Here is a 15,491-nt window from a genome sequence, read left to right as displayed (position 1 = left end):
CGCGTGTTGAAGTGCGCCACATGTGCTGAGGTGTTTAGCACCTAGCAAATTCGTAACTTTCCTTTTTCGGTTTATTATCATTTTATGGTTATCTCTGAATTTAACATGAACCGCGAGTGCGATGTTGTGGCGGCTAACACAATTGTGAATTTCTGTCATGCAAGATAATACAGGATTCGAACGATCGACCATTGAGAGTTCTACAAAACCAACAGAATTCATTTTAATTCTACGAATAGATTTGCAATTGTATTAAAAGGCTTATTCAACAGATTGTGAAGCACAACATGCATCAAAAGAAATAAATAATCAAAACGTTGTTTGGGCAATTTGGGCATTCAACTCTGAAATGAGTTCGACTCGATTTTATAACCAGTTTTTCCTATGTATAGATAATTAGATTATTTTGAAAAATCAGAAAATAATTCAATTGTGGCATTGTAATTTAAAATGAAAATTGTGTAAAATAAACCCCTTATTATGCAAAATATGTTAAATGATTTGTCTCCGAAAAATATTTTAAAAGAATCCAAAAAAATTGCTTTGTAGAAAACTATACGCTAAATCCATATTGCAGTCAACGATTAATACACTTTTTGTTTAATTTTTACTAAATTCTATAGTTGTTTTTTACTAATGAGACATCGCATTCATAACTGTGTTTTTTTAATTGGTGGATGCGCCAGGATAAGTGGAGTTTTTTTATTAAATGTAAAACAGTTTCTTTATACGTTTTAATTTTTTACAAAGCATATTTTGACCGACTTTTCATATTACTTAATAAAATTGATGGTAACAAAAACATCAGCAAAAACATCAGTTTTTTTATTAAGAAATCTCGTCTAAACCTTATACCCATGTTGAGATAATTGTTAGTCGAAAAGTATCTAAATGTTAATTTTGTAATTTTGTACTCGTGTACTTGTAGTAACACAACACAAGCATCTTTACACTTTCATACCACCGTTGATATTATGAAAGTCCGTGTTTAGTGCAAGATAAGATCAGTTGTGAATATGATTATACTTTATACTTTGCATAGATGCAATGAGGTAAATGTTGCACAAAAAGAAAAAGTAAGTACGTCAGTATATTGTTTACATAATGAGACGTAATTAAAAAAAGAAAAAAATGCGGGCGCCATTAGAATTACCGCTATCGTAAGCAAAAACAGAATCAAACAAAGCAAGACGTAAGATTCTACTGTTTTTATTTGAAATAATACACAAGGGGAACAAAAAGTATTTGCCTTCAGAAAGAAAATTGTAATTTTTAGATCAAAGCTTTTGTTTTATAGTGAGTTGCCATTTGAAAAATTTTATTCTTTATCATTCATCAATTAATTTTTTCAAAAAACGTTTAGTTACATACTTCCTGTTCACCTGGTATAAGATATCACACTTTCAAAATTAGTACTTAAACAATCGCTGAGAAATGCTACTCACAACCGCAGCAAAACCGCATAGCCCATAATACGCTTCTAGGGAGACGCTTACAAACCATGGAATGATCAGTTTTATCCGTACTTTATACTATTTCATTCTCAAAAAACATTTCTACTCAGAGATGAATGTCACGTAATATAAATTGTGTTAGACTTTCCGACAACAATGTTGCATTCTGGAGTTTACTGAACAATACTCATATCTACTTATTCAATTACTTCTAATCGTGTTGTATGTTGCGTTTTATTCAAGCATATGAAATTATTGTCACTAAAATAATTATATTGTAAACACTAAAAATATAGAAAAGCTACGATTTATTTTCCAGAATATTTCATAAAAACATGCAAAGCGTTAGAAGTAGTTGAATTGTGACGGTCAACAGGTGCTTACTACAAAAGCACAGAATATTGATTCGATTATTATTAGAGGAATCAAAGCCTAGCAATAATGGATTTTCCTTTTATAAATAACTTATAAAAAACATTTGAATCAAAATGTCATATAAATTTGTAAAACTTATAACTATAACTTTCTGTACTTAGACCTAATGATTCAAGAAAATGTCAAACGGTATCGAATTCGATTGTATTAAAAATTATACTAAATCAATCTTTACCAAGAATATTATATTTGTGTAATTAATTTCGAAGTCGAATTACGTTATAGTAAGGTGTAAGGCACACTGAGGAAAGGTCTCCGCGTTTAAGTAAATTTTGTCCGGATGGTTGAACCATAAATCAGGTTTTATCAGCACAATTTACAATTATAATCAAATGCCTCATCAATTAAATCAATTAAAACTTCTAGCGTTATCAAATGAAAAGTAATTACAATGTGCAACAAATGCGAAAAATGCCTACAGCTGGTAGTGTTTTTTTAATAATAACTTTTAATATTGAGACCAGAAAAACTTTCCATTTATATAGAAGGAAAATTTTTCTTATAACATTATACCGAGCACTTTGAAACAGTTATTATTTAATAAACAAGCTTAATGATAAAGGTGATTAAAATTTTTCAAATTTAGTAAATTTTATGTATCAATTTTGCAATTGCGATAATGATAAATATTTCACTTAACACAAAATTAGGAATTCTCAAATATACTTTATTGTGGCAGGGTTTTTGTCAATACCAAAGCAACAGTTTTTTGTTGTCATTAACAATGATCATGTAGAAATTTCCCATGAAAATAATGATTAATAAAAATAATAAAATGCTATTTTAATAAACTGCCAGTACGGAACAAATTTTTTCCAACATCATGCAACATGTTGGAAAACCACTACATAAAATCCGTTTTGTTTTTTAATAAATCGTTGATTGTCACGCGACCACACACCACTCGCGACATATTACACCAGTTTGTACAAACTGTAAGTGTCTTGAGATTTTGAGAATGCAGGTCAGCAAAGTCAGATTGTCCCAAGGGAGCAACAATTGTTCCCATTCGCCCTACTCAATCTTCTCGACAACAAACCGCCGTTTTGTCCCACTCTGGGAGCTCAATTTTTGCAATTACTGCTCCTAAATTATGGCCTACACAGATATTGTAACTTTAATTGTCTAGTTGGAATTCATGTTGTGTGACAGTAAACGCAAATGCATTTGGTAAAGGCAAATCCCGAGAGATTGGGAGTAGTTATACCTCATATGTAACCTACCATTTGTCGTAAAATTTTGGGAATGATCACTTCTATCTACGATCCGCTGAGTTTTAATAGTTTTTTTTAACTTTACGCAAGGTATAGCACAAAAGACTTTGCGAGATCATACATTGCAAGTAGGCCTCATGTATTTTACCATGTTTAGAATGATAAAAACAAAAATAAAAAAACGGATACATTCTCAATCATATCACATTTTAGGATTGTGCTTAGAGAACATGCCACCTGATTTTGTATGAGAATGCATCTTCCGATCGAAATATGCATAAAACATTATCATATTTTCATTAAATTGGAAGCAAATAAGTTCAATAAATAAGTAATTCGGAGTTGTAAGATTGCAAAATGTATTTGATTTAATTTAATTATAAACTACACAAAAGAAACTAATTAGCTTATTTTTGGTAATAATCGTTGAGTGTAAATTTTCAAAGTTTTAATTTATTTCGCGATATCAATTTAACTCAACTTTGTTACATTGTCTCGCTGAAATAAACATAAACTGATACTCTTGTTATAAAGATTAGCAAAATACCAAGTTTTAAAATGAAAATTAAAAGAATCCGCTAAAAATGCTAAACAACTTCTTGGCCTTAATCACGAATATAATTTAACTGTATAATTGGAGAATGATACTAAATTATACTCAGGGCGTATTTTGTTACCTAAAATGAAATAAAAAGGAGCAAATTGAACATAAAAGTGGTTTCCTTTAAAAACTCTCCAGTCGCAATGTCGATTTACTTTAAATTGGGTTCACCTAATTCAATCTGTTTTAAACGATGCGACATCTTTTTCCAAGTCTTCGTCATTAGATTTCGGCTTTTTTCTGACCGAACCGTAGTCCCCGAAGGTTTCAGCATTTGTGCGAATATTTGCACAAAACCTCCAATAGTCCTGAATGGAAAATTAATTTCGTTCGATCTGTGGTAGAAAAAATATATTTCTGAATTTACTTTCAATCTATTACTTCGTGTCGAAAAAGATTTAGAGGAAAATAACGTGCTATGCATCACCGCCTGCAGATTTATGAACCGATCTTTAAAATAAATGTGTTTGTAGACAGACATCTGTCAGTGAATTATTTCCTTGATAAGTCCAGTATTTAAATCCTACGCTTTGTCCGAATACTTACCGATGTGGCATACAAATCAGTTCGGCGCCACTGTTTTGCAATTAGTTAGAACTACAACACTAAATTGGGTGTACTTTACCCCGGCTTGGATTTCCACTGATTTTCCCTCAAACTTTTCGTGTAAATACACAAAACAAAGCAACAGGAATCCTTTTTAACTCAATTGACTATAACCCTTTAAATTGTAATTTTAACCAAGTTTTGCAGGCCAGGTTGAAAAAATTATGTAGGTATCATGTTAGTCATTAATAAGGGGGATAACGAAAAGTTGCTTTCCGCTTTTCCTGGTTTAAAAGGTCTAATTAATCTTCTGCCTTGCTCACTTTCATCACACGAAACTAATGCTTTTATCAATTTACAAGAGATCAAGCCAAACATTAGGAAAAAGGTTTGTTTTAGTAGCGGTTTGCTATGTATGTACATGACGTTTGGTCTAATGTATCAAAAAGTAATTCAATAATGGTTTCACACAATCAGAGCACATATTGCAGTATTCATCTTTTAACAAAATTATTTCTATTAAAACTGGAAAATTTTAATAGGATAAATGTGAATTTTATTACCTTCCAGATAATTTTTATAATAATAATATTTAAATAAATTAGTCATTTTCAGCCAGCCAAGCTCATTTATTTTATTTGAAATCCTATCTATTTACCAAGACCAAATACAAATCTACAAGACGTATTTTGAATTTTTTGGAGACGGTTACAACTAGAAATAGCTATCTAGACATGGAAAATACACAGTTAAACAATAATTTAAAACAGAAAGTACAAAAGCTTCAAAAAATTTTATGTTTAAAATTAATTATATTTATTTATATTTGAATAGAGTAATCTAAGAGACGAAAGTGCAGTATTGCTCACAAATCTAATTTCTTCGTCAAGGATTAGACCCAAACATTTGATTTCACTAATCATGGTTATTTATTTTAACTTTAAATGTATTTTTAACTAGCTCTAACTCTCTTTGGGAGCAAAACATATAACTTTGCATTTCCTTGGATTTTTTCTTTTGTCTAACACAATTACAGCCTTAGCACAAAAAACACAAAAAACATGAAATATTTTCCGTAAGTATCTACAATTTTACAAAAATAAATTCCGCTTAAGAAAACTTAGAAAAATATTATTTACAACTTTTCTTTGTCAGCGAAATAAACGAACTGGAAAACCATTGTTAACTCACTCGATGCCACAACTTTTATATAAATGTTTAACTTCAGAAAGTAAAATATAGCAATGAGAAATTGTTTCAGTTCCATTTTTGTGACAATTTCAATACTGTTACTTAAATGCCTGTAGATGGGGGTAATTAGAAAAAGTTGTTTGAAATAAAAAATTAATAAATAAGCACCTTCTGTATTGCAAGTATTCTCAGAAGCCATTTTTCAACTAATTAGTGAATAATATGTGCAATTATATGAAGTAAAAAAACACGCACACCATTCATATTTTCATAAACATGTAATGTGTAAAACAACAAGCTGTCATGAAATGTACAAAATATAGTAAATGTTTCAGTTCGAATAATTTTAATTACCATGCAGGGTTTGTCCATAAAATAATATCCGAAATTTACTTGTCTCTTTTTTGTATTTAATTGAATTGAATCACCTGCCAATTTAATTATCCTGTAACATTAAAAGCGCTCCGCTTAACTCGTAGCAAAATAAAAGGAATAACAAAATTAGTCTCCTGTTTGTTGTAGCAATAAAGATGTTTATTGCAGCCGTTTGAGTTAGTAGTGTTTTTTTAACTTTTGACTTCGGATAACATAAAATTTTCAAGCAATTTTATTTTAATAAAATACCTATACTACCTATACAAGTAGGAAGACAAGCATACAGCAGCCTATACAGAAAAATCCAATTTAAACAAATTTTGTTTTGAAGTCAGAATTTTTAATGTGTAAATTAGTTCGCAACCTAAGTTGGCAATAATTCGGCAATAATTAATTAGATTCAGTTGGGCTAGTGGTCGTCTCATACTGCAGCAATTTATATGTGATTTTAACTCCTTTGATGTCTAGATCATGAATAACTATAAGCCCCGTATTAATTAGATAGAACATTAAGGCGCCACATGAGCCCTCATAGTGTAAACATTAAGATCCGTGTGAAGTTCCCCCGCATCAATAAATTCATAATATCGTCAAAATTCGCCACTAATTTTTACGAACGAAACAATCTGCGTGCATAATTATTTCACATTTTGTGTCACCGTCTAGCCACGGGGTGTTTTAATGTAATGAATACGCTGGTATTAATACTCGACTTCAGTTTGGTTTCGTTGCAATTATTTTTCACGTCTAAATGACGAATTATTCCGGAATAACCTCGTTATAGTTGCGAGTTTTCAAGTCGCGGAAAATACATAAAAAGCGGTTCTCTCGAGCATTTTTCTGTGATTCACGTGCAAAATTCCCTTGAGTTGTTTACCTGGAGCTGTCATTCAAAATGTGAACAAATCCTCTAATATATCATGGAATGAATAATCGGCTGGGAACAAGTATCTGATAATTATTGAGCTTATCACACCTGTCCATACTGTATTATTTGCTCTGTCACATCCGACAGAGTTTTGCTTTCACATTCGTACATAAGTTCCAATCAAAACTAATATAGACCATTTGTGTCTACATATTTGTTTAGCACAAAGACCAATAAGTTGCGATTGGGGCTAATTCGATTTAATTGTGATTAATTCGATTCAACGAATTATTACGCCTAATTCACTTACACCGACCTCAAAATCACAATATTATTAACAGAAATTACCACCTGACATCTAATTACTGTAATAAAAAATATTTAGATCTGGAGTAGGTAATTAAAACTCAGCGTTAATTTGTTTTAACTCTCAGGAATTAACTCTTACACTCATTATGAACCAATTAACATTTACTCAAAATTATCATCTCTCTAAAATGGGATTGGTGTAACAAAAATATAAATCTGTGTTTTAATTTTAAACAAATAATTTATTTTTCTATCCTTGAACAAATACGTAGTTCGAACAATATATTGAGTGGAACAAGTCAAACTGTGCAAGTTATTAATAAGTAGGTAATGGCCAAAGTTGCGCCGGAAAATTTAGATAGAGATCAGTATACCTACATATACCGAACCGAAAGTCAATACATGAAAAATGGCTTTTTTGTTGGATAAGTTGTGATTCATGACTATGAGTGAAATATGTTTGCCACTTTGATTTTAAATTTTTGAGTTTTGTGTTTGTCCGAATTATTTTCTTTGATTATTTTAAGATGATTTACAAATTAAGCTTTTTGCACTTCATTCTAAACAATACCTGAGTTGTTAATGAATATGCAAACATGTTTATAATAACACAAAAACGCTTCTCCGCACTCAAGAAAGATTAAAATACCAAAACAACAAAGAAAGCGAAAACAACCTCGTTGTTTTAAGACAATTGTTATTAGCTCATTTATAAAAAAAACAGCAAAATTTTTCTCTAAAATCCCCAAAGAAAATCTCTGTATTACGACAAAAAAACTTTAAAAAATATAGACCTTAATAAAGAGGGATCAATCACATTTATTGCCAAGCTATAATCTTTTCGTGTGTGTTATTGGAACGTTGCTTTTGTATCGCGTAAAGGGGGTTTTTGTTTTTTAAGATAACAAACGATATTTTTTTACGATCCTCACACAAGACGTTGAAAGTGTTGTGAGAAAATCGAAGTTTTCAAAAAACAAATCACTGAGAGCTTTTATACTCCAGCGGAAGGAGTTTGTCCGAAGAAATTTTTTTGCATATCTTCCTTAAATTCTCAAATCAATATTACATGTAGTAAAGAAAGCTGAAGAAAATAAAAAATATATGATTTCTGATTATTAATTTTTGACAATGTAAAGAAGCAACAAAATTCATTGTTGTTACATTCGATAATTTACACACAAACAGTCTATACTATGTAGAAATATTATATATTCTTAAAGATTACTGTATACCAATATTATGATTTTTTATGAATTGAAACAAATCTACATGTATGTATTTTACCCTCTAAAGGCTTGTGAGTTTTAGTAAATTTCAGCGAATGATTACAGAAGTTTAAACGGACGACAGCTTCTAGTCTCGATACACTCTAAATAAACAGTGGGTAATTTTCTTGTAATATAAATGTAAAGCTGCTTTTCCCTTTGCTACAAAGAAATAAACAGAAATAACTAAAGGCGTTCCTTGTGAACTTTGTGGTAGGTTGTAATTTATTTCTGCAAGGTGGAATCTAGCAGATGTAGTGATTATCCGTATTGTAAAAAGTATTCAAAAGTAAGTTATTTCGGTCGAGCTACGGTAAAATGCAGGAGAAGCGACAAATCAATTCAATATTTTACATGTGTTATCCGGAAAGTCGAACCGTAAATACGACCAAACTGTCACTTCGGCTGCTTATCTGAAAATCTGCAATTGAAACGAACGATTTATTTCTTTTATTCCTTTGAAAGTTGCCGTGAGAAAAACCAATTTGTAATACCGGTTTTTAAGTGAGTTTCACTTTACGAAATGTTTGAAGTGAGACTTACGTAGCGCAGAACAAATGCAAACTAATTAATCTCCTTCAGAATGTCAGGATTATGCGAACGGTGTCAAAGACAAATCGCTTAACAATAATTATCAGAATTACTGTTTACATCAAGCGATTACCTAAACTACACCTTCATAAATCGCCATCGAAGGCGTGTTTAAGTGAAACAAGATACTATTGCTCTGAATAAACTTTACACAAAAGTTAATAAAATCTGATTTACAATACGACTTCGAGTGACATGTAGCCCAACATCTGTTATTTTTTCAGCTGGAACTCGCTCCGTTATATAAAACTTTCATGAAGTGCGGAAGCTTAACTTAACTAAAACCACTGATGTCACAAGATATGTTACCACAAAGTCTTTAAAATTATTAAAAATGTAGCAAACTTGGTTCACGAAATTTGAAATATTTAGGTTGATTTGCTTCTAAACCCCCAGTTAATTCGAATACTGTTACATTATTAATGCTTGTTCTTAATAGATTACTGCCTCAAGCATGTCAATGCAGTTTTAACGCAAAAACTTTTCAAAAATTTGGTATGATGGAATTGTTTAATCTAGCCCTTTGTGCTTGGATTTGTTCATTTCACTGTTAACTTTGTTTCTGTATGTGATATAGACGCGTTGAAACTATACAACAGGTACTTAAAAGCACGAAACTCAGCGGAAAACTAACTGAAACGCAACAAGAAACTTTTTCACTTCAGATGAGTTGAACTTTAAAGCAAATACAGCGTTTGTTTTAAAATCTAACACGTGTTCAGCTGAATCAATTTATTTCATGCAACACACACTTCCTGAGCTTTTATAGAAATTCACAAACTTTGCGACTATTGAATATTTTTTGGATCGTGAGAAAAATGAACAAACTTATGTCTGTCCTTCCGTGTTTCAATTCAGAATATAATTTAGAACTTTAATCAGTGGCCAATGTGGACCATAAAAGACCACGACAATGGTTTGAGAACTAATTATATCACACACAGACCAAAGCAGGTTTTTGAATTATTTATAAGTAGTTTGCAAAAGTTCTTTATAGAATTAGTATTAAAAACAAGAAACAAATAATCATTGTTACTGTCAAGAAAATTTGTTCATTTGCGTGAAGCAGCAAATTTAAATCTTGACAACTCCTAACATTCTGTTACTTTTAGATTTAAATCAGTTACTAAAAAATAATTATTCGATGCAACGGAGTTCTCCACTTCAGCAAATCTTCGAGATTCTAATCCCTGCTTTACCCTACTTCCAACTCACTGCCAAGTTATTCATCTAAGTTTCCCTTTATGTGCAACTACATTACGAATAATATGTAGGTGTGTAACTCATTATTTTAGAAATGTATACGAATATGCACAACAATAACGACTAATCCATTATTACGGTTAATTTACGGGCAATAGAAAATAATAGTTAAAAATCTACATATGATAAAATAAAAAAAAATCTGGTGTTGTTAAAATTTACTATTGTTAATTAAAGACAAACATCAAAAATCACAATCGTCACAAAATGATTTTCATCAATTTTTACTGCAGCAAAAATTTGTTATTTCAACTGAAAGTCAATTACATCGCATAATGTAATAATACTTAATACTGAAAATAGTTTAAATAAATTATACCCATTTGTCAATTAGATTTGGTTGTAACAAATTGCTCGCACAATAATAGCTAATGGATAATAATTGTGTTTAGTTACTACTATTTATTTATTTTGTATATGACTATTTATTAGGACAAGTGCAATCAAGTTTAAATGATTAATGGTACCTAATTGCTTTAAAGAATATTGTTTTTGTTTCATTTATTATTTTTTAAGTAGATAGTATTACTTTTTTCAAAAGTGGTTAAAACAAAACAAAGATTTTAATTAAGCATAAATCCAGTCTGTATAAATTAAATACTGAAGGGGAATTAATAGTTGCAACGAACTGAACTTTAGCCAGATTTATGAACCAATCAAATGTCTCAAACTGTTTACTAACTTTGAAAATGAGCTTCGGTTTAAGACTTGTTGTGTGATGCATTCGTGAGTTGCAATTATTTAGGATACCGCATTGTAAAAAAATTCGAATACTCAAACTTTCATTTTTAAAATAAAAAATCTCTTAAAAGGTGTGATGATTATTTTTATTAGGTATTGATTTCGCATTTTTTTAAAGATTAATGACAAACTGGAGAACATATTAGTAGCACTTTGTAAGCTCATGATTATGAGATATTTGACGTAAAGCGCTAACAAAGGCTTTGTTTAAAAACATAAAACCACTTTTATCTTGGGGATAATCAACCATACAAAAAACGAACACAATTTATTGAAATAAAACGTATCGAAAGACGTTTTATCATTTTCATACCAATATGACACATTTTATAAAACTTGTCACCTAATAAATACAAAAACCTTTGAACTTCTTTCAGCGTGTTATGTGTTTATGGTGTGACTTTTCTCAATTTATTAGTCAAAACTCAATTTTGATGGGATAAATTTTATAAATTTATTGACCACGGTCTGCATAAGAAAGATATGAGAATTCATGTCCAACACCAATAAATCCTAGACGTGTGGCATATAATCTCGTCTTTATTATAATAAAGATCACCGATAAAACAACTGTTGGAATGAGAGCTTTGAGAGGACAATTCCCAGTCGAAATAAGTTATTTCCGTATGTACGTATATACGAAGTAAATTTTCGATTCCAACTCGCTAACACTTATCCAAAGAGTTTAGCATCCAATCAATAGAAACTAAATGCCAAGATTAAATTTTAATTAAAACGAACTAAAACAGTGACTTCCAGTAACATTCAAATTTAATAAGCACCCTCGGCCAATAGCACAAAGCAATTCCTCTGGGGAATTTGTCTAAAATTTTGAAGCAAAATTTATAATAACACATGTTAATCGAACCCCACTTTATTATCATATCTCTGAACATCACTAATTTATTTATATTAAAAAAATGTCGTAAATTGTAGTAATTATCCTTATACATACTTATGAATAAAACATATGACTTGAAACAATTATGAAAAACAAATGTGAGCCACCACAAATTAGAAAAAACCTGCTTTTCTAAACTGTCGACCAAATTGCTTTTATTTTCGCCCCAAGATATCCGAAGATTAAATCTTTGCTAGACTTTGTTAAAATAATGTAATGTAACTCAAAGAGACATCTCCTTTGTTAATCTATTTGAACATTACTTACATGCACTTAACTAATAATGACACCGCCTAAATTTTACTAGTTTGAATAATGATCCAAATACAATTTAGTGTTTTTATTCGCAATCATATTGTAATGCATCAATTTTACATGACAATAGTTGGAAACCAGATGATTACTGAAACTAGCCGGGAAATTATTACATACCTACCCCAAAAATTTCATACCTGAAGAGTGGCTTGCATAACTGTCATGAGCCCCACTATTATTACAATTAATTAGAGTATGTGTTGTTATTTAACATTTTTTATATACTAACTAACTAAAAAAATGAAAGGTTATTTCTTTATACAACCGCCGCTTTTGTGCAGTTTTTACAGTCATTATTATTTTTTTGTTTTCATGCTTACTTTAACTTAGGTAGGTACGAGTATAATTTGTTACACCATGATTTCTTTATCATTCAGAATTTAAAGTAAATTGTTATTATATTTAACATTGCGAATGAGATAGTGTATGTATGTAGCTTCTTTTCAGGCTCACGTTTTAACTGACCTCGAGCTTCGCTCTCGGTGAATTATTACCAATGCTCGACTGTAATGAAACTCTTCGTTACTCGGCATATAATAATAAACTATTTCTTGACAAAGGCACAACCAGGCAATCCACAATCAGATTTTCGTATTTACACTTAGCCGACTTTAATAATAATTATCCAAATATGACATTGTATTACAAGCAAAATTAGAATATTATTTCATCTTACTGTCAATTATATTCATAACTTTTTATGGTCCAATAAACGTAACATAATTTTACAAAATGCCACTCCATGTCCAATAAAAGTGACAACCTGATAACTGCTTTAGACCACAGAAATGAATAATAATAATTAATAACAATTCCAATTATACCTAAAGTCAATATATTTGAGTTTTCTCCATAATTTCTTATCAAAACACAAAAATCATTTCAAATATTACTTCCACAAACTTTATAAATATTATATTTGACTTGTTTCCAGTTTAAATTTCTTTGTCCTTTTCCAGGTAATCCCACCTGAAATGTAAAAAGCTAACTACGAAATACAACAAAGAAAAAGTTTTTATACACAAGACACGGAGTTTTAAATATTACCTACAAATTGCAATTTTGTCATTATAAGAATTATAAAATAAAAAAATTATTTTCCAATTTTCGATGCTCTCTTTAAAAAAATATTTTGAACTTACACCCGATTTAAAACTGAAATGTCCACATTTTCCATAAGATATCTATTGATTTGCTTTCCAACGTTATAAAATCATTTGTAATAGCAATTATTTTGTCTAGACGCTCATTTATAACAGTTACGCATAAATGAGCACATTTGCGTGCTCTACCTTCAAGTACCAACCGTAAAATTATCGACAAATTAGCGCAACGGTTGCTTTTCTCGTGTCATATTTTTTATACTCTTATAACCATAGGCTTTTTATAGCCTGTTGCTGTTTTATTACATCGCACCCTTTGCTATACACTTGATTTGTAATTCAACCTTCCACTGATAAATCAGTATTGAAGGCCAAATTTGAAACAATAGTCATATTTTTCAGGACAATGGTCCGAAAACTTACCACTACTATCTCGATTTTGAACTTTTTCAGATTTGCTGACTAGTAAGTGATTTATATTATTCTACAGGTAGGTAACCGGTAATAGAATATTTATTCATTTCAACAGTTATATTTTTTTTCAAAAACCGTGCAAAAATTGTAGTTTAACCATACCAAAAAGTTTTACTTTTAATCTTTAGAACTATACAGAGAATAATAAAATTAACATCTGAATAAAATAAATGTATTTAAAGAAATTTTTGACAGCTACATAAACATATAATTTTATCAAAATCACTTATTTTAGTTTTGAATAACGTGGATAACAAAGTGAAAATTCAAATGCTAAAAAATTAAGCTAAATTTTGCACAATTCATTACGGTGGACACAAAAAAGCGACACGGGAGTAATTGGCTTTTATTTCCACGTGAAAATTGTTATTCCGCTACATTGATAAATTCTATAATCAATTTATGTAGACATAAATGTCACATTATTTTTTGTCACAAAAGCAAACTTCCCTCTGATTGAGTAAAAAAAAAATACAGTACCTTCTATTCAAGTTCATTTTTTGTACTTTGACTATTGATTGATTTTTTACAAGCCTTGATACAATCAGACACGAAAAAAGTGAATCTACATTAAGCAATTAGTAGAGAGACAACAATTTTATTGATTGATATGTCAACTTTCCTACATCATGTAATCAGTTGTTTCTATTACAACTCTTTCAGGTACAAAATTATAACTGAAATGTGGTATATTTTCAGAGATTAAAATAAAATCGACTTCATTAAAATATACACAGAATATGTAACGAGAGAGGGATAAACGCGACAGAGTAAACGAATAATTAACTTGAGACCATACACGCCCCACATGACCGATGGGTTGACGATGTAAAATTGACAGAAAATTTCAAGCTAAAAATGGAAATTATTAAAAGAAGAATTTGAACAAGAGATAATAGAACAATTAATGATTCATCGAATATCATAATAAAGTCTAATCAACCAAGTCAAAAAATCAAAAAGTTTTTTTTAATTAAGAAAGTATTTTATAGAATTAAAACAAAGTTTAAAAGAAGTCTACCGATTTTTAATTATCAACAAGCTAATTGTTAATTATTATTTTAATTAATGAAAACAATAAAAGTACAATTACATTTCAACTTTTTAAGTTGAATAATAAGTTGAAAAATGGAGAACAATAATTTAAGAGTAAAAAATTAAACCAGTTATTTGAGGGTTTATTGATTTTAAATCAATTGATGATTATAATGCAGAAACAAAATGAACGTAATGTTTCTTGAGTTCTGAACATTCACTAATATTTTTTTAATTGTATTTAACTAAAGTATCTTTTTAAATTTTTTTATGTGTTAATACTTTAATAAAACTAAATTAAATTAACAAAGTCATAAATATAAGTTATTATTTGTAGTGTCAAAATTACAACAAATTGGAAATGGAGCAATTAATTAAATATTATATTTTCTTCTGGGAAATCATTATTATCACTATTTATAATTAGCTGAAAAAATACTATAACATAAAAATAACACGCAACGCAATTTTTATGTTCTTTATCATTACTTTAATTTATTTTTTGTGCATTTTACAATCTAAGAATCAGTTTAAAAAATAACGATTGATAACTGTTTAAAATTATTATTTTATAATTTATTATTATTTAGGTTAATGCAAAACTACTCAAAACTTGATGATTTCGGAACTTAATGAAAACTTCGACAATATAAAGTTTGAAAACTTTTTCGCAATCTATCACTTACCGTTTATCTTTACCCTAAACGTCTTGAAGCACCAGCAGGACTCGCAGCACGGACAATAAACGCACCAGGACGCGTGCTGCTACAGGAACAAGTGTGTTGCACTGATACACAGGTATCGAGG

At 29.8% G+C, this 15,491-nt stretch overlaps 1 protein-coding gene across 2 annotated transcripts in view; it reads right to left on the bottom strand.

Moving 5' to 3' along the window:
* The window catches only part of LOC123016310 (tachykinins), a 26,487-nt gene extending 10,996 nt beyond the window's left edge, over positions 1-15,491 (bottom strand). Inside the window, exon 1 of one of the 2 annotated variants that reach the window (XM_044416625.1) lies at positions 15,371-15,491. The gene's annotated coding sequence lies outside the window, so the exon portion shown is untranslated. The remainder of the gene's footprint in view (positions 1-15,370) is intronic. The other variant, XM_044416626.1, reaches the window with a different exon arrangement.

The sequence above is a fragment of the Tribolium madens genome, unplaced genomic scaffold (assembly GCF_015345945.1).
Source record: "Tribolium madens isolate multiple individuals breed KSU strain unplaced genomic scaffold, Tmad_KSU_1.1 Scaffold_1;HRSCAF=32;Tcas5.2_LG8, whole genome shotgun sequence".
Lineage (NCBI taxonomy): Eukaryota > Metazoa > Arthropoda > Insecta > Coleoptera > Tenebrionidae > Tribolium > Tribolium madens.
The sequence above is the reverse complement of the archived record's forward strand: the minus strand, read 5'-3'. Positions and strand labels throughout refer to the sequence as shown.